This window comes from Callithrix jacchus, chromosome 11 (genome assembly GCF_049354715.1).
Source record: "Callithrix jacchus isolate 240 chromosome 11, calJac240_pri, whole genome shotgun sequence".
Lineage (NCBI taxonomy): Eukaryota > Metazoa > Chordata > Mammalia > Primates > Cebidae > Callithrix > Callithrix jacchus.
This window is the reverse complement of record NC_133512.1, coordinates 78,809,688-78,831,004: the sequence shown is the minus strand read 5'-3', so window position 1 is coordinate 78,831,004 and position 21,317 is coordinate 78,809,688. Positions and strand designations below refer to the sequence as shown.

Genomic DNA, 21,317 nt, shown 5'->3' with positions numbered 1-21,317 from the left:
CTCCAGCCTGGGTAACAAGAACGAAACTCCGTCTCAAAAAAAAAATAAAATAAATAAACTTTTATGTAATATATTCTTACATAGAGATATATTCTGGAGAGAATTATTCCAGAAAGGGTGTGTGTATGTGTGTTTAAATATATGATGAGAAAGAGGTAGGAAAAATTACCTCAGTGCTTGAACACACTTCAGCAATGTGTGGCTGTTTGGGAGATTATTGCTATAGCAACAGAAACTTAGAGAAAATGGTAGTAAGTCTTGTTTTACAACTAGTGTTAGAAATGGAAATTATTTGCTCTGGAAACACTGGTTGTATTTCTGTTAAGTGATTGGACATTACTGGAGCTAGGCAGTCCCAGGGAAGTAGTTAGGTTGAACCATATGAAATTGCTGATATTTAACTTTTTTGATCTCCAAAACAGCAATTTCATAGATTTGATCCTTAATATGTTCTCTATTTCTTACAACCTTCTTTTTCTTTCCTCTTATTTCTATCTCTTGTTATATCCTTCCAAATTTCAGTTACGATTACATTATTTATTCTATTCTTTGAATTGTCTGATACATTTTCATGTATACCAAGGTAATTCTCACTAAGATGACTTTAAATGCAATGCTGTAATTAGACGTATGTTTTGAATAAGATTTATGTTATATTGACACACCCCATGTCTACATTGTCATGATATATTTATTAGTAGCTGTAAAGAAGTTCTATATAAAGTGTTGCAATTATATAGTACACGAGAAATTCTGGTTCGTTTCAGTTTTTTTTTAAAGGCATTCAGCATTTTGACTACTTTCATTCACAGGTATTCTTTTTCTAAGGAATTATTCTTAGTTATCACAAAACCACTGTTCTTTTGTAAAAGCAGTGGTTTGGAAAACCTGTATATACTCTAAACAAGGTGGGACATGAGTGGTAAGGAGATGGTGATTGAAAGAACAAGAAGGAGGGAGCTGAGAATTAATGAATGTAAGATGACTGTCTTCACAAAAAAAAGCAAATTTCAATCTTGGTGTTTTGATAGTGCCCAGATTCAGAAAGTAATTCAGTCTCTTCTATGCTCTTGAAATACTAAAAAATGTACCAATTTGCATCAAAAACATTTTTTTCAGTCTTTTCCCTTAACTCAGCATTATGATGCCTTTCTAGAATTTTGGCATTTTGCCTGTCAGTAAATTATGAAAAAGCAATAGGATGTCAGTCTCCTGTGCCATCAAATTATCTGTGGGGTTCCTGGGTCTCTGTACAGTATTTACAGAAACAGATGACTCCTGTGGCACTTTCACCAAATGACATGATGCTTAACTTTTCTCCACTATGCAGATCTGCAGTGTTGAGAAATATTCTTAGAGGAAATAAATGTTTGGTTAATTCATTTCCCCCCCTAGTTTATGGGCAACTTTAACAAAAACTTTATCTCATGTTCAGGCAGCTAGCTGACATTCTTTTTGCTTCCTGTAGAAGAATTTCAAAATAAAAGCATCAGTTATTTCTGTGCTAGGAGAACGTATAAAGACATTGCAGAAAAAAACTGGTAATGAATGTGAACTGGGACAATTATAATGGCCTGCTAAATAATGCCAAAAATAAATATCATGCAGGTAAACTAGCTCAGAGTAGAACTCTCATTCTGGGTGAAGTCCTGAAAGAATCATCTACTCATCTTTTCATTCATAGATGGTATCTGTTTTATTTTTATTTATTTTAAAGAAATACATAGCATCTGCTATGTGCCAGGCCCTGATGTAAGTAATTTATGAATATTAATCCATTTAATCCTCATAATAGCCTTCTGAAGAAGGTACTGTATTATCCTGATTTTACAGGTAAGGAAACTGAGGCACATGGGTGAATATTACCACACAAGCATTAAGATGTTTAGAACTATAATATTTGCATAGAAAGTACTTTATTAAAAGCTGAACATTTCTGATTATATCTATTTTTTTTAATTTAAAGATGGGGTCTCACTCTGTTGCCCAGGATGGAGTACAGTGGTCCAGTCACAGTTCACTGCAGCCTTGACCTTTTGGCTCAAGTTATCCCCCTACCTCAGCCTCTTGAGTAGCTTGTACTACTACAGGTGTGCACCATTACACCCAGCTAATTTTTCATTATTATTATTTTTTAATGTAGAGACAAGGTCTCACTGTGTTGCCCAGGCTGGCCTTGAACCACTGGGCTGAAGCAGTCTTTCTGGCTTGCCCTCCCAAAGTATTGGGATTAGAGGTGTGAGCTACTATGCCCAGCCTGTATCTACTTTAATCAAAATTTAATTGTTATAATTTATATACACACACACACATTTAGGTTTAAATGAAAAAAAATATTTCTGTGAAAAAACACATCTAATATGTTTTGTGTGCTTAAAATTGATACTAAGTTATAATATATAGAAAATTAGTTACATTCCAGTAATGGGTAGGTCTGGACAATCTGAGAGATTGAGGGAAGCAGAAAGCAGCCTGTACATTTTGGTGCCGTGAGTCACCTCCCTGGGCCCCCTAAGTGGAACTACCTCTTTCAGACTGTGTTAAACTGGATGACAAAAGATAATAAACTGATGAGCTTAAAATGAGATACCTCAAATTACATTTTGGAAGGCAGAGTTGGTTTTGTGGAAGGAGTAATCATTGTTAGGTCAAGATAAAGAATTAGTTCAAAGGACCTCCTTCTATATGGCAGTCCCAGGAGTCCTGTTTTGGTAGAACAGTATCCATTCTTGTCATAAGGTGACAGATTCAGTGATAGATTGTGAGGAGCCTGTTAAACCCAGTACCTCTATTTACCAAAAATTGTTTTTTGAGTAGCCCAGTAAGTAACCACTGCCACAAAGTAACAGGCACAGTGGGAGCCATAGCGAGACATGGGCCTGCAGAAGCATTTCGTGTTTAATGGGTCTGGGACCCTAGTGAAGCAATGTGCTGAAATAATTCTGATTAGGCTCGGTCAGGCAAGCTGCATAATCAAGACTCGTCTCTCTTCCATTGAGCCCTTACTGTTCACAGCACAATCACAGTTTAAAGCACCATTTTAAGTAGTCCTTCCACTGTTCTTTAAAATGCAACCTTCTTTCAAGTTGGTGTGTGAGCCTTTTTTATACCTGTGGGAATAGCTAACTAGGAAAAGAAAAGGTTATGTTAACATATTAATAGGAAAACATGGGCAAATTCTTCTTTCCAATGGAAATGCATATTTAAATTTTATAAATGCACTTTAAAGAAATGATTGGAAAATACCAAAAGGGGTAACACTATAAATCATACTGTCTAGCCTGATTTCTGTTATCAGTAGTATGTGTTGTATCAGTGACTAGGCAGCTGATTATTTTCTGTTTCCTATCAGCTGGTACCACTAGTAACACATATACATAGCAGTAGATATATAATCAAGAGGAAATAAGTGTAAAGACTTCCCTCCCTACTTTTTTATCTTTTGAAAGAATGAAAATAAATCAGAAAATGATTTCCATTTTTCAAGTTTTTATTAGCTAAGTCGAAGCTCATTGGGACATATTAAGCAGAGAAATGGATGTGCAGAGATAGGAGCCAGTCGGGATTCTCTGATGTCTCTACTTTGTTGGGTTTCAGAGGTCATGTGATTACAGTCATTGTTGATCTCTCTGACAATATGCTTTGAAGGAGATTAGGTTACATGTTGATTGTGCTTTTGTGAAGAAGGGCATTATTCTAAGCAGGTCTTTAAGAAATACTGAAAAGCGCTTCTTCAAAGAAATATATTCACCCATTGTTCACAAAACAGTCACTGTAATAAATGCAGAACAGATTTTCAGGTTTGTTCTTAGGAAGTGAACATACATAAGTGTAATTGAAAATACAGTAAATGGACACTTTCAAAACTTGAATCATAGCTAGCGAATGACTTATAAACCTGCTTCTCTTGAAGTTTTTCCAGAGAACCTTAAAGCTTGAAAAGCAATCATTAGAAGTTTAAGTAAAATAAGTGGTTAAGGGTTTGTGGCAGCTCCAACAATGAGGTCCTACTGGACATAATACATTTTAGAAATACCTTCTATTACTTTTTAAGGTCTTATTATGAAACATAATCCTAATGTATTTAGCACTCTAATGAAAATACCAGCTCACTACTAATTATTTATTTGTGTACTTATGTGCCAATAGCATCTGACTTAGAAGAATAATAATAAGCAACATTTTAAAATTCTTACAGCTTGGACAGGTGAATACTCATGACAGCGGGTACCAGAGAAGCCCAAGAGAGGAATGAAATTCAGAAATCAATAGGTAGGGGGAAAGAAACGAAGAAAAATAATTATATTTATTTTTACTGAGATCTTAAATTAACTGAATCAAATAGAGTTTCTAGGCTACCATGAAAGAAAAGTCAGAAATGGCAGGAATGAGTCATTGAACAGCAGGTTCTACCATCTATGTGATATAGGTTCTGAAGCTGAAATAAAGAAGCCAATCTCAGCAGTTACTGTGTCTTGTCAAAAGGAATAGAAACCCAGATAGGCATTCTAAATGTTATTTTGAGTTAGTACAAGATTTAAAAAGAAAGAAGAAACTACGTAACACCCTTACAATTTTCCCCTCATAGGTGAAAATATGGCAGTTACTTTCTTGAAGCAAGATTACCAAATCATAACCTATTGTGTATTTTGCTAAATCATTTTGAGCAACCGAACAGATTTTTCTTGCTTCTAAATGGATACGAAGAAATGTTTAACCCCCATTGTATTGCCACAAAGCCAGGCTGATCACCCTGGGAGGCCTGGGAGGTTTGAGCAGCTTTGGATTGGCTGTCAGGAGCCGGACTTTAACATTTTACTGCACATGGGCCAGCCACAGCAGGGTTCAATTGCCAGTGCTTTTATCTGCAGAAATGTGCTGGGATGGGCACTTTGTTTAAAATTTCCCTTTGCTACTGGAAGGAAATGGAAAGCAGTAAGATAACTTCATTTGTAAGGTAATATCTGTGCTTGTTTATGTACTTTGTGGAAAGTAATATTTGACAATTCTGGGATCAGTTGATTTTTGTTCCTGCTCTCAGGTATCCTTTTAATGATTTGTTTAAAACTGAAGCCCAAATTAGAATTGTGTTGTTATAATTGAATTGTAATGTTATAGGCGTATTCCACCTATAACAGCTTGTCTGAAGCTTGATATTCTCTCTTCATTGATTTGGTTTTATTTCATGTGCCATTGGTTAGTGGAGTTTGTTTCACATAGCTTGTTTAACACTTAAAAGAAGAACTTTGGCAGGGCATCTGACAGATTCTGTTTGACTATTTTTATTAGCAAAATGTGAACTTTATGTAAAGAAAAATTAAGTGCTAGTATATTTGTCATTAGGGTTCATCTACAGCCGTGTTAAGGTGTAATTTTAATGCTTTTGTCATTCTTTGTGTGGATATTTACTTTTAATGGTCTCACAGACCATTTTCATATTACCTTAAGACCATTTTCTAGTTTGGCCTTATTCTCCCTTGTTTTCTGCGTGCCTGATGTTTTTAAGGATAATACTTTTTTGTATGCAAAGTATAGCATAAACTTTACTCATGTGCCTTTTTTATTAAAAGCAGAACCTATTGTCATTCCCTCTGCACTATCTTGAGAGTTTTCCTTAGTTTTTTTGTATTGATTCTCCTGTATTCCAGAGAATTCAGTGGTCAAGAGGATGAGAAAAGGTGGATTAAGGGCACATTTTTAAAAAATCATAATTGAATGTATTAGCTTTTAGCTCTTGAAACATCTTCAAAGACCATCTGTAAGATTAATATTCCATGCTTCTCAGTTCTTTGAACCTCATAAAATGAAACATGGTGTGGTTATACCTAATGCAACCAAGCTACTATCTCGAAACCAAAGTTTTGCATCTTTAGAAACACCCCTTAAAATACTCGTTATCTGACTTTTATTACAGCTGGACGTGAAACAATTGCATTAAAGACACTCTGCTGTTTTCCTAGGGCAGATTTTCTATTTCTGTTCAGATTTTCCATGAACAATAACAAAATCTGATGAAAGTCACCAGAAAAATAACTTACGTTTGTATATAGTGCTTTATAGTTTGCACTATTCGGTTCGATTCTCTTAACCATCCTCTGCAAAAAGAGCAGGTCTTATTAGTTACATTTTAAAGATGAGGTGATATTTAGAGAGACTAGCATGAGCAGCGTGCCTCAAGCTACCCAGCTAGAAATAGGCAGAGCTGAATTCCCACCCAGGCATTCGAATCAGTGTCCTTTCCAAAATGCTCTGTTGGCTCCATGTGCTGGATGTTTGCTTTAAAGATCAGACTGTTTGAACTAAGCCTCTTAATAGGAAGGCTCTGGCAACAGCTGGTGTTAGGTAGATTAAAAATAAAATCAAAGACTGTTTGGTTGGAAAGTAGAATAATCAAGAGAGTGAGGGAGAAGAGAGAAAGATACCAAAATAACCAAGTGTTGTTTAGAGAAGTGCAGGATAAGGGCAGCATGATACATGGGTTTTATGATTGCCTCTTTCCTTAAAAAGGGTTCCTATCCCTCAGGGCTGCCTTCCCTTATCCCCGGTCTCTTTTGAGAAATTTGCTATGCATCATCACCACAGGCCACTGTGAATTATGAATAGGAATCTAGGGCACTTCCCCCAAACTTAATATCTATATTTCATGTCCAGAAAATAAAGGATCAAATCTGTAAACCTTCCCTTTATAATATATATGGCCTAGGTCTCATGTTTATTTCCACAGTATTGAGAATAATATTTATTTCTGCTATTGAATTACATTCATTTTCACTTGCCATGTCTTTTTTCTTTTCATTCTGAATTTTCTTGCTCTTCAAATGACTATGCTTTTTAGTTTAATTCTGCTACTTTGTCAACCCAGTTCTCTCAATTTCCTGATTATACTCTGATTTTAGTGGTTTCTTTCCATTTTTCTTAGGAAATCTTACTAGAGATACTGTATTGTGTAATACTTAGCCTTACCCTGAAGTTCAAGTGAAAACTGAAATGCTTTTTGAATCCTGGCCCCAGTTGAAATACTTACTGCCATGTCACTGATATAAATAAGGTTGTAAGAATACTCTCTTACTTGGTTCTTTCTTCAGTATTCAAAATGTCTTTAAAACTGGGAAGTTCTTATTCACTTCAGCTGTCTTTGATATCAATGTACCTCTCAAACCAGTTCCGTTCATCCTGTTATGTGTGATTTTTTTAAATCAAAAAATAGAATTATATGTATCTTTTTATATTAACTTTTTATGTCTTACTGAATACAAAATATGTATAAGTGTAGATTTTTACACATACATTTGATTATTTTTTAAATGAACATTTATTAGTTTTTCTATTGAAGATTACAAAAAAAAGTTTAAAATAATCAGATACTCAGCACTCAGATACATTATTCTGGGTGATGATAAAAATATTCTAAATATTTAAAGATTGACTAGTACATAAAACTATACAATTGTATGTAAATATCTCCCCCTCAAATTATTTTCCCCAAGGTAAATGCTCTTACTCATCTTTTGTATATCTTACCAGAGATACGTTCTATGCATCTAGTAGCCAAACTGATTTTTTCAAATATACTATTTCAAGTCAACACTATTATCTGATCATTTTGTGAAATTAATTCACTAATTCAACAAATATTTGCCAATGCTCTGTGTTAGGCATTGTTCCTAGGCACTGGGGATACAGCATGAACAAAACAGACAAAAATCCCTGCTTTCATGAATCCTCCATTCTGGCACATGAGATTAAAAAAATGAATCGATAAGACATGCAGTAGGTTAGATAGTGGTAAGCGTTAAGGAGAAAAATAAAGCAGAGAATGGAGGTGGGGCATCTGATGTAGGTTACCTTTTTTGACAAGGAAGCCAAAGAAGTCTCCAAAGGGATGACATAAAATAAAAGCCCTGAAGATGAGGGGGCAAGCAAGGTAGATACTGGGAAGAACTGAAGCAACAAATTGGAACTCCAAGATCCAGGAAGAAAAAAATATATTTTTTAAATGTCAAAAGGTAGTTTTTTTTAATGAGTTGCCGAAGGTGAAGGAAAGAGAGAGAATTCATTCAGAGTAATAATCCCTTAATAAGGAACATATGCACTTCATTTATAGAATGAAGGTTCTTGTTCTTAATTATTCTGCAAATAAGGAAACCCAGATCAAGAGTGAGATTACTTCCACCTACCTAGAGAAGATACCATGGTAATCCAAGAACTTTCTGGTTATACATTTTTTGTCCTCCATTGGTTTTGAAGTTGCCAAACTTTTTTTTTCTAGATTAGTTGAAAAGACTAATGTGTTTTCTTTCTTTTCCCACAAGAGCCATTTCCAGAATCTTCCCTTTGAGTAGTAGCCCTTGCCACCACCTTCCTAGAGAACATGGAATTATACTTGAATGCAGCCACCTCCTTTCTATTTGGTGGAGGGAGTGTCCATTCCTATTGTTTTTAAGTAATCAGGGCCTCAAGGTACATAGGTTTGCCTGGCCCATGGTGTCTGATTACACTGGACATAGCTAAAGCTGAAAAAAAAGAAAAAGAAAAAAAAGGACAGTGTCAAATATTGCACAAACAAGAATTAAAAGTCAGTGAGCATTTCTTTGGCTACTGTGGAAATCAGAGCATATGGAAGCAGGTTGATAATTTGCTTCAAAAAATGGTTTTGTTTACTGCTATTGGGACTTAATTAACTCGAAATACAGATTTTGTAGACATTATTGAAAGTGGAAGCTGTTGGGCTCATCCCAGTATTCTAAACCTCATCCTGTTCCTCCTCACCAGCCAACCCTCAACTGGACAGGGAGGCTTCCACGTTGCCTTCATCCATTCTGTGATGCAGAGCCTGTTGAAGAAAAGCACGTGTCTTTACTGAGAACTTCAATAGAATCCTGTCAAGTCATTTGTGGTTTTGAAGCCTAGTTTACTTGCTGATTTGACTACACCCAAATTTGGCATGTTTGAACCCTTTTAAAAATTAGCCATTGTAACACAGGGAGGGGAACAACACACACTGGAGCCTGTGGAGGGGTGGGAGTCTCGAGGAGAGATAGCAGGGGGTGGGGGAATAGGGGAGGGGTAGCATTAGGAGAGATACCTAAAGTAGATGACGGACAGGATGATGGATGTGGCAAACCACCATGGTACATGCATACCTGTGTGACAAACCTGCGCACTCTGCACATATACCCCAGTGCTTAAAGTATAATAATATTAATAATAAAACACATTAAAAATTATCCAATGTGAGGACAAGCATTATTATTGACAGGGAGGAATCGGGAAGGAAAGCCTTCAAAGAAAAAAAGTTTCCTTAGGGAATGAAGTAATTTGAGAAACCACAGTTAGATAGAAATGAAGGGTGTGTTTAATAATTGAAAGCATGAAATCCCTTAATAAGGATCATATGCCATTTATTATATCTACCCATGCCCCCCACAGGATCATGCCACTAACCTCTGCTTTGGACTATTGTAAGAGCCTTTTATGTGACCTTCCTGTCTCAGTCTTCCTCTCCTTCAGCCTATTCTCAACACAGCCTACTCCACCCTTCAAAACGGAAGTCAGGTCATGTCACTCCCCTGCTCAGGACTCCTCCAGGGCTTCCCATTTCACTCAGTGAAAGCCAGAGGTCTTTCCCTGGATCATGTGGTGCCCCATTCCATCTCTGACTTCATCTCCCACTGTTCTCCTGCTTGCTTCTCATCCCAGCCACCTGGCCTCCTTGCTGTTCTAAGACAGGCAAAGAGATTCCTACCTTATGGGTAGGAATCATTGTACTTAAAATTGCAGCCCCTCTCCATCTTTGCACTCTGTTTTCTCACCATACTTGATATTTTACAACCTAAAACACAGTATTTGTATACTTATTTTAATTACTATTTATATTCACCCACTAGAATATAAGCTATTGAGTGCAGGGATTTCTGCCTGTGTTATTTAATACTATCTCCAGCACCTAGGACAGTGCCTGGTACATAGGACAGTGCCTGGTACATAATAGGTACTCAGAAACTATTTGCCAAATAAGGAATGGCTTGTGCAAATTTAAGTGGGAAAAAGAATTTGCTTTCTCTAAGAGTAATAAAAGTCTGGGCATTGCACAATAAAAATAAAATTCTTAAAATGAAAGAGATTTGGTGTACACACAGCTTATTATGTAGAAGCATGTTTCCTGGGTGTGCTGGATAGTTGATTCAAAAGGATAGGCCTTGGATACCTTCAATTTCATGCTTAAATGCAAATGATGCTGGGAATTGCAATAAAAATGATGAAAAAAAGTGGAAATTGAATGGTGGAAATAGAAATTGGTTGTTTTGCTTCCAAAGTAATGATTTTCAAAGCAGAGGAATTGAATAACAAATACATTAACAAAAACAATGTCTCTGAAAATGCAAACTTCATTCACATTCTGATACGTGCAATTTTTCAAGCTCAGTGATCCAAGGTCAGAGGGCAGTTGTATTAGCATAGACCTCACTTTGTTAATTCACCTCTGACTAAAACCTCTGAATTCCAATGACAATAAAACCAAGCTCTCATAACACCGGTAACATTTATACAGCACTTAGGCAATTCCTAAATGAATTGTCCCCAGAGACCTTGAGAGATAGGTCAGGATTATTAACCCCATTTTGTACACAGAGGGGAAGTAATTTGCTTAATGTCATCTGGTAAGCTATTTAATTCATAATTTGATTGCTTTATTTATAATAATGGCTTGTTGTTTCATACAGGCCATGTTACATTAAAGATAGCCTCTTTAAGTGGGCAGCTTTATATTTGAACTTAACTATAGTTAGCAATCTGCAACTGATAATATTCCAGATTTTTTTAATATCAGTGTCTCATGATCTTAAGATGGGAGACCGATTTAGAGAATTGAGTGGTCGGAGACTCCCAAAGCCATTTTGATATTGATCAACATTAGGCCACTATCTTCAGATTTGGCACTACCGAGATATCTACAATGGCAGGCATAGGTATGATTGGGAAGCCTTCCAAACCATAATTTAAATCCTTTTAGAATTCCATTGCCTTTTTTATGCTCATAAAGTTCCATTTGGTTCAAAAAATCAGTGTAACAAACTGAAAATCAGTGTTTGCACAGACAACTAAGAACTGGAGACAAAGTCCCCATTAGGAGGTCCCAAGTCCCAACCAATAGAAAATGTGGGATAAACATCACAGAAGCTACATCAGAGTTATATTTGGAACCCACTTAATTTTGTTTCTGTTGTGGTTCATTCCTTTTTCTTTCCAGAACAGTACTATGAAAAGACCTCACATTCAGTTCAATGAGCTTGTCAAATATTCAGGAAGTTGTGAGGAAATATAAAAGTGAGGGGACTACTTGTAAGTTCATGCCTGTATCAAGGGAAGACTAGAAAACTAGAACATCTAAAAAGAATTTTGAACCAAAAATGACTTGCCAGCTTTGAAAAAAAAAAAAGCTGTCTAGTCTTTATCCAACTGTTTGGAAGTTTCTCAAAACCTCGTCTCATTTCATTTTTATAATGAGATTTATTTACTGCCAACAGCAACAAAAAAAGATGCACAGCCAAATTATAATTTTAATTTTTTAAAAAAGTCTTTCTCTTCTTCCTTTTAAGGAAATGCATTTATTCTCCTTCACTGTTCCTGAATCTGATTTAGTATATTTTTATGCCTGTCTTTACATCTGGTTTATTATTTTTAACACCTGCTAGGATATGAGCTACAGTTTTTATACCAATGGCCAATTTAATTGGGCATATAAAAATTTGTTTGAAAGAAGAATTTTGCACATGAAATTTTTAAAAGATTTTGTATGCAGTTACGTTAAAATTGGTCAGACCAGATTAAACTTTAAGATCTTTGTGAACCTCAGTGTCAAAAACTGATGGTCGTAGAGGCCCTCTTTGCAAGTAGGTCTTAGTTTCTAGGACCTATAAAAATAAGGGGACTTCAGTAGATGATATGGTTTGCATGTTTTGCCCCCCAAATCTCATGTTGAAATGTGATCCCCAGTGTTGGAGGTAGGGCCTAGTGGGAGATGTTTGGCTCATGGGGGTGGAACTGTCATAAATGGCTTGATGCCTTCTTTGTGATAATGAATTACTGTGAGATCTGATTGTTTCAAAGCATCTGAGACCTACCCTACTCTCTCTCTCTCACTCTCTCGCTAGGTGACACACTGGTTCCTCTTGTTGTGCCATGATTGTAGGCTTCCTGTACAGCTTATAGAACTATGAGCCAAAAATAAACTTCTTTTCTTCATAAATTATCCAGTCTCAGGTATTCCTTTATAGCAACGGAAACAAGCTAGTAGGTTATAACACAGTAGGTTATAATAAAATGTGGCTAAAGCATCCTTGGGAACATTTCTCTGGCTAAACACATTGAATTTTTAATGTAGTGCAAGCAGAAAAATGAGTTGACAGATTTTAATTGTATAAATGACAATTTGGTTAAAAGATAAATTATGCAAATTATATGAGCCAAACCTATACAACTTTTCTGAATTTGAATGATAGTCTAGAGTTGTACTGTGTTGTTTAGGGGTCACATTAGTTCACTGTGCAAGTGAAAGTTTGATGTTTCCTGTCCTTGTTTTTATCTAGAATCTCAAATGCACAGAAATGTCTGTCATCTACTTATCAAGCATTTACATCTTTGTAAATTAACATAGTGAGCAATGTGATTGTATGCAAAACATAGAATTTTTCTTATTGCCTTATATATTTTCTCTTAGCACACAGTATTATGCTGGTCTGAATTATTTGTCCCACTCAACAGTATATATTACATTGATCATCATATTTTAAGGGAAGAAATGTTGTATAGGTGTTTGATTCTTTGTTCAAGTTCTTAGATATTAATCAAATTTGTACAACAACTAGTTAAGTTTCTCTTGTCATTTTATGTGTCAATGAGACATGCCTAAGTAATCATATTTTATGAAGTTTAATATAATTTATTTAATCAAATAGTTTCACTGTTTTGTTTTTAAAATATTCCCTTTTTTCCTTTTTTTTGAGACAGAGTCTAGCTTTATCGCCCAAGCTGTAGCGTACTGATGTGATTTTGGCTCACTGCCACCCTCACCTCCTAGTTCAAGTGATTCTTGTGCCTCCGACTCCCAAGTAGCTGTGATTATAGGTACGTGCCAGCACACCTGGCTAATTTTTGTATTTTTAGTAGAGACAGGGTTTCACCATGTTGTCCAGGCTGTTCTCAAACTCCTGACCTCAGGTGATCCACCCTGCTTGGCCTCCCAAAGTGAACCACCATGCCTGGCCTAAAATATTCACTTTTAAACAGTATTAATCAGGTGTGGGCAACTTAATTTACTAGGCTTGCAAAAATAAAATTCAGATTCATTGGTAGATTATATAATATGACCTTAAGAGATTTTTTTTTTTGAGACAGAGTCTAGCTCTGTCCCCCAGACTACAGTACAGTAGTTCACTGCTGCCTCGACCTCCTCCTAGGCTCACGTAGTCCTTGCCTCAGCTTCTCAACTAGCTGGGACCAGAGGTGCATGCCACCATGCCTAGATAATTTATTTTTATTTTTATTTTTCATAGAGACAGGGTCTTCCTGTATTGCCCAGGCTGGTCTTGAACTCCTGGGCTCAGGCCATCCTCCTGCCTTAGCCTCCCAGTGCTCAGATTACAGGCATGAGTCACAGTTCCTGGCCTAAGAGACTGTTTGATCAACACCAAATAATTAAAAATTGGGGTGCTGTTAATAACTTTTTATCTTATTAATCTTTGGCATATTAAACACTATCAGAAAGTGTTTTTTTATAACTGTATAGGAATACACTTGTAGTTCTTCCCTTCGTTTTCAGTTGGTAGTTTTTAAACTGTTAGAGCAGCAAAATAAGTATTATTTCTGATCAAATCATTCCTCTTCTATACCCTCAGCCTTCTTAAAATACCTCACTGGCTTCCCATTGCTCTCAGGATGAAGGCTGAAAGAACTATAGGGCTCCAAGTGGCCAGGCCTCTCCCTGCTTTGCCAACCTCATCAGACCTGTCTCTCTTGTCCCCTGGTTTGCCCCTTCTCTTTTTGTGCCCAATTAAATTGTACATTGGCATCAAAACTATAGCACATCATTCCTTCCCCAACCCTGTAAGACCTCAGCTCGGTCATCATTTCCTTAGAAAAGTCTGACCTTGACAAAGCCAGTTTCCATCACCACACATTCTAGGAGCACCACACATCCCTGCCTTAACAACTTTTCAAAATTGGTATTTTTAGATCCATTTCTATGATTATTCATTCAATATTTATCTTCTGCCCTAGACCACAAGCTTCATGAGGCCAAAAAGAGCCTGGTTTTCTAAGGCTTTCACTTCTTTTTCAACTTTGTATTTCTGATGCTCAGCATAGAACTTGGCAAATGGTAGGTGGTTAATAAATGTTTAGTATAATGAGGTGATAAATAAATGCTCTATGAGGGCAGGGATTTTTTCCATTCTGTTCATTACTGAATCCTTAGTGCCCAGAACAGTGCCAGAGCCATAGCAGTTGGTCACTAAATATTTGTTGAATAAATGAGTGCTTTCCTATCTTCTCAAGGATACAGAAAGCATTAATGGAGGAGTTTAGGGTGTAAATTGAATTTTTTTTCCTACAGATATCCCATCTATTAACTTAAAGATTTGGAAGGAAGTTTATAGCCATGTTTTCCTTTTTTATTGTGGTAAAATATACATAGCACAAAATTTGAGATTTTGACAATGTTTAAGTGTATAGATCAGTAGCATTAGGTACGTTTACATTGTTGTGTGACCATTGCCATATCCATCTTAGAGAATTTTCCATCATCCCAGATTGAACCTCAATACCAATTAAACAATAGATCTTCATATAGTTGTAGACTTGTAGAACATTTTATATTTGCCTTAGAATCTTTCTTCACACTTTATATAGAAGTCTGATTTGTAAAATATGTGAACATGAACTGCTTTTGCTTCCTAAATAGGGTCATGTGCCTCGACTTCATTTGTTTCATTCTATATTTTGGTGGGTGGCATCATCGTCTGGAGGCTGTTCCAGGACTAGGATGCCTACAGGAGACTGGAATTCCCAGGGCCACACCAAAGTACATCCGCTCACCCATGAGTGAGACCTCATTTTCTGTATTCAGAATGAGGGATCATCTTTGTTTCCTCCTTGTCATCACTACCTTCTCTACACACACATGCACACATACACTCTCACTCACAGTCACTCTCCCAAGACTCTCAGCAGCTCGAGGATTGGAATCATGAGTTACTTATCTATATTCCAAGTGCTCTTTTGTGTTTGCTGACTGTGTTTTCCACCCTGTGGACGATAAACATTCCTGATGTTACTTTGAGAAAGGGAATTTGACAACCTCACAAAGTTGCATATTTCATTGTTTAACCATCATTATCTCAGAGACATTATTTTGCCATGTTGACTATTATATGGCCTGGGACCACATGCATCAGAGACCCCTGAGACTGCCTATTAGAAAAGTGAATTTCCAGGTCCTTCCTAAATCTGCAGAATCAGATTCTCTCAAAAACTCTTGTTTTCAATCTTACCCATTCCCTCCCTTCTTCCCTCCTTCTCTCTCCCTCCTTCCCTCCTTCTCTCTCCCTTTCTCCCTTCCTTCCTTCTTCCTTTCTCCTTCCTTCCTTCCTCCCTCCCTCCCTTTTCTTTCTTTCTTTTTCCTTCTTTCCTCCTTCCTTACTTTCTTTCTTCTCTTTCTTTCTATCTTCCTCTTTCTCTCTCTCTTTCTTTCTTCTTTCTTTCCATTTCTATCTTCCTCTTTCTTTTCTTTTCTTTCCCTTCCCCTACCCTCCCCTCCCCTCAAGCTGGAGTGCAGTGGCACCATCTCGGCTCACTGCAACCTCTGCCTCCTGGGTTCCAGTGATTCTCCTGCCTCAACCTACCTAGGAGCTGGGACTGCAGGTCCCTGACACCACATCCAGCTAATTTTTGTATTTCGAGTAGATACAGGCTTTCACCATATTGGTCATGCTGATCTCAAACTCCTGACCTCAAGTGATGCACCTGTCTCAGCCTCCCAAAGTGCTGGAATGACAGGCAGGCATGAACCACCGTGCCTGGTCTTGGTCTTCCCCATTTTCTTAGATATGCTGTTACTTTTTAGCCATGACATAGGACCTTCTGTATTTGTTTTATGTTCAGTGAACTAGAAAAATAGTTTATCACTATCTTCCGTGTAAAATTTTTAGAACCTTCATATATTCATTGACACTTTAACTAGACTCCTTTAAGCTTTTTCTTCACTAGGTGAAGTCAACACTGTTACTTTAACTGTTTCTATTAAGGACTTATTTAATACCCTTTAATCAGTTTTGCTCTACTGCTCTGAATATACTCATATTTAAAATTAAATCTTCTTCTTAGATTATAGATATAGAAAAAGAACCAGTGAAGACAAGATTTCATTTAAGGTTTCTGTTATGTTCACAGTATACTGACTCTATTAGATAGGGCAGAGCTAGCTATTCTAACAAACCCCAAACTGGAAATGTCACACAATTAGAGTTCCCTCTCAGCTCATGTAACAGTTCACTCTCAGTGAGACAGACCATGAATGTAGAGGGAAGGCTCTCTACTTTTGACCCAAGCTGACAGAGGCCATGCCTTGCAACTTCTCAGGTTGCACTGGCATTGACATACAGCTAGAAATGGAGAGATAGGAGGGGTAGGAAAGACACATTTTCTTCTTAAACATCTGAACAAAGAAGTGATACATATTAGCTCTCTTACACATTACAGCCATACCTAGACACAAGGCAAGCTAGAAATGTAGACCCTGGACAGGAGCTTCTTTCCCACTGCCACCTTATGTGACAGAAGAGGGCATGACTGTTTGTCAGACAGCTAGCCATTACTGCACACTGAACTTCTAGTTTTCTGTTTATACTTTCATGAAACCATGAGGTATACCAAGCACTAATGTCTCAGTCTGTTTTGTGCAACAGAGTAGTATAGACTAGGTAATTTATAAAGAAAATAAATACATTTGGCTCATGGTTTGGAGGCAGAGAAGTCCAAGGTCAAGGACCTGTATCTGGTGAGGGCCTTCTTGCTACATCATCCCATGGCAGAAGGCAGAGAGATGAGAGAGGGCAAGAGAGAGTGTACATGAAAGCAAGAGGAGGAAGAAAACAGAACTCACTTTTATAACAAATCCACTCTTGTAATAACAAACCAACTCCCACAATATTGATGTGAATCCATGCATGAGGGAAAAGCCCTCAAATGAATTTTTTTTTGAGACAGAGTCTTGCTCTGTCGCCAGGCACCAGGCTGGAGTGCAGTGGCGCAATCTGCAACGTCCGCCTCCCGGGTTCAGGCAATTCTCCTGCTTCAGCCTCCTGAGTAGCTGGGAATACAGGTGCATGCCACCATACCCAGCTAATTTTTGTATTTTTAGTATAGAGACAGGGTTTCAGCATGTTGGCCAGGATGGTCTCGATCTCTTGACCTCATGATCTGCGGCCTCCCAAAGTGCTGGGATTACAGGTGTGAGCCACCGTGCCTGGCCCTCATATGAATTTTGTAAAGCACATGCAAACCATAGCAACTATGTACCATGGAAATCTACAATTATGTATGTGACAGCATGGTTTCCAGCCTACTGACAGTAAGGTGGTGTATATCCAACATGCCCTCTATCAGTGTAATTTCCTTACCATTAGATGTTTGCATCAGTCTACAAGATTGCAAATCATAGTGTCTCTTGAGACAGTCAGATGCTTCTGTGAGTGGTCTACAGTCTTCAAGGACCAATGTATTAATTTCTCTGAAAGGTAAAGCATGGTCCACAAGTTGCTTGCTAGAATGGATCCCTTCTTGCTCCTCCCTGACTTCCACAAGGTGTATAACATGGGGTCAGTCCCAAGTCCCAACAAGTTTAGTCTTGCAGGAGGAGGCTGAACTTGGTGCTAAATGTGGAGCCAGAAGCCAGGGCCGTGTCTTCCCAGGAGCCCAGCCAGCTAGGTTGCGGTCAAGAGAGGGCCCTCTGGGTGCCATCTGGCGGAGCTATAGTTGGAGAACCTGCTTTATCTCAGACCATACTCTCTGCTTTTTGGAATGTATTTTGTTTCATAGGCTGCTGTAATGGGAGAACTGGGTTTCAAGATGATTTTGGCTTCTGGCCATGTCATGCTGAATTAACTGCTGAATGGCAGGCATACCCTAGAGAAACCAAAGATAAATGCCAGTTTTAACAAGGTGGTTTTTAAAATTCTTTTCTCTGCAGTTAAGTATGAATGGAACCCAAATTAAGTCCAAGGATCTTATCAAAGGCAGGAAATTAAGAAAAAAAAAAGAGTTTGGGATTAGTATGATTTTACTACTAGTCAAATTCCTGTTAAGACCAAAGATTAAATATAAATTTATAAATTACTGTCATTTTATAGTGATTAAAGTCAAAAAGGTTTTGCATGTTACACAAATACATACTTGTGCAGATATATAAATATATTCTTGCATAAAAAGTTTTCAGAATTGATGTTCTGAAAACTATTTCTCAGCTGCATATTTTGAAGAGTGTAAATGGGAAATAATTGTTTTAATTGAAAACAATTGACTGGAGGTGGGTCAAAAAGGCTTAATATTTTAATGTAATACAACCTTTACTGTATTATGAAGGAGGCCAGTTTTTAGAAATCAGCTTCACAAGAACCAAAGAGTAGACATTTCTAACATCTTTACGGTTGTACCAGAAAGTATAAGCCAAATGAGATTTTGCAAGTTTTTGCTTGCTGATGCGTTTTACCTAATACTGCTTGTAGTAGCAGATTTTCAGTTGTATTGAATGTTGTGGTTTCTCATTTTAAAGCCAAACAACCCTTCTCTCTGCCAAAAAAGTCCAGCAAAAAGTGTATCCTAATCCATAGCAATTCACTTCGGAGCAGTTAGGAAGTTTATTATTTTATTTTTCTGTGAGTGGCTAAGGCAAGTATTCACTTTTCAGAATTATTGACTTTTTAATGTTATATGCTATTGAATGACTGTTATTGTAATTGGTTTGTTATGTGTACTGTGGCCTTTGGGTTTCTTACATTTTTTGCATAGATGTTATTTGTCTTTCTGAAGGCTACTTTAAAAATACATCAAATCTTACCTTGACCTTTTGACTTAGGACTGGTTTTATTTAATAGGATAAGTTGATTGCATTTTGGTTAAAAAATTAAATTGTTACTTGGTTATTGGAAAAATAGTCCCCTAGCAATGATGTATTACCCTATTCTCTTGACCTAAATGGATTTGGGATGATGAAAGCCCATTGACACATTTGTCAAAACAAGAATAATGAATGTAACAAAAAGTCATTTCCTAGAAATGTTTGGCATAATTGCTGACATGGTAATATGATTAATACAGTCTTTTGGTGGTCTTTGCAAAGACTTCAGGGTTTAAATCACCAGGAAGAAGTTAAAAATGTAGCAATGCCCTATCAATAATACACATAAGCAAGGATAAAATAGTTTTTCCACATGATGCCATGGAACCATGTTGTGCAAAATTACATATATGTGCTTTTTAGAGCATTTTGCCCTGAATTGGATTATGCTAAAAATTATTAAAACTTAGGAATCCATCAGCATGTGGACTGAGATTCCTCATGGTGGGAAGCCAGAAATATTGACCTTTTATTATTTTTTTCTTGTTTAGATTTATCCAGTGAATGGGCAGATACATATTAAATGCTCAATATAAGCTTGCTGAATTGAGTTGTTGTGGTAGTTCTGTCTTCCAGTTCTTATAGATGCTGTCCTACACAACTCTAGGGTTTCTTTTTTTTAAGTGAAAACTGAATATTATTATAAAGTTGGTTCCAATTCCAAGGAAAAAACACAAACCTCCACAATATTAATATTTTGTCCAGATAAAATGTCATTGCTTCACAGGCAATGAAAATCTATTAAGGGTGGTTTTATATGTAATTAATAACAGTGTTTTTTTTGCAACAATGCAGGAAATATTTTATAACACATAAATAAGCAAAACAGCTGAGATTATTAAGCATCTTTTTATTTTATTAACTGAATAATTTTGCAATTCATAGTTGTCCTAATATTTGAGTGCAGTCCAGAGTTCCTGAATTGACACTTGTTTTTCTTCTCTGAAGAGTTTGTCAGGGGTTGATAGTATGACTTCTGTTTCCAGAAATCTGAAGTTCAAAAAGACACAAATCCTCCCTTAGAAACCTTGGGTGTCACTGAATTGGTTGTTTAAAGAAATGAAACTTAATGTGCTCAGCTGTGATTGTTCTACTCCCCATCCCTCCTCTCTTTCTCTGGCTGATTCTCAGCTGGAATATTTGCAAAGGAAGCACTGAGGCTGATTGGAGGCGAGTTGGAGATTGCAGAGCTTGGGAGCTGTCCACCGCTGAGCCTTTATCACAGCCCAGGTGGAACTTGCCCCTCAGATCTTGGCTGTTCCCAGCTTCTCTTTACGACCCTCATTGACAACTTGGGGCCTTTCAAACATAACCTAAAAAATTCCTATGCTACCAAATAAAAAATCTAAATAATAGTAAGCCCATAGCAAAGAAGTATTTTATCCACACTGTATAGATACATTACAAAAAACAATTTCTTCCTGTAAACTGTAAAGAGGAATCAGACATGACTCTCGAGACTGGAATCCATTTAATGGGATGTCCACCAGAGTTCTGGTCACTTCTCTGCTGTCACTTTTGATCGAAGCCAGCAGAGGTATGTTTTGGCAAATCGAGTCATAATTTCTCTTCTTTGCAGGGCTCTCTCTTTAATTGTGTTTCCCATCAGGGAGTCAGTTGGAGTTAATGTATTGACAGTCTGCTGTGATTGATGACAATCAATGTCTTGTTAACATTTCCCCCATGCTTTAACCCACAGAGCAATGCTAAGAAGACCTTTGGTTTGAAGAATTAAAAGGAAGAACAACTTCTTCAGATAAGAAGAGCTTCTTCAAAGGTAAGAGTTTGTCTTCTTAAAACATTTGAATTCATAGTCAAAGATGAGAATTGTAATATTAAATAATGTGATTGTGTAATACTATTGCCATATTTAATACTTTTCAATCCAGAGAGTATAATAAAAGACAGAGAGTAGAAACATAGATGCAAAAGCATTAATCATACCGGTGTCAAAGAAGATAGATCAAATACATAGGGAAGAAAACCAGCCCTCAGTCCTTTCGTAGTAATAAGATTTTTATTTTACTAAATCATGAATCATAAAGCCCAGAAAATAGAGAGTGGAGGGAAAACACTCCTAGTAAAAATGTTTATAAAGGAACTAAAGATTAAAAATTAGAGGAAATCATTTACAAGAAAATAA

At 36.9% G+C, this 21,317-nt stretch overlaps 1 protein-coding gene across 50 annotated transcripts in view; it reads left to right on the top strand.

Moving 5' to 3' along the window:
• NRCAM (neuronal cell adhesion molecule) overlaps positions 1-21,317 on the top strand; it is a 336,778-nt gene that overhangs the window by 134,140 nt on the left and 181,321 nt on the right. For all 50 annotated transcript variants that reach the window (XM_035254142.3, XM_078343186.1, XM_078343182.1 and 47 more), the window contains one exon: positions 20,874-20,951. The gene's annotated coding sequence lies outside the window, so the exon portion shown is untranslated. The remainder of the gene's footprint in view (positions 1-20,873; positions 20,952-21,317) is intronic.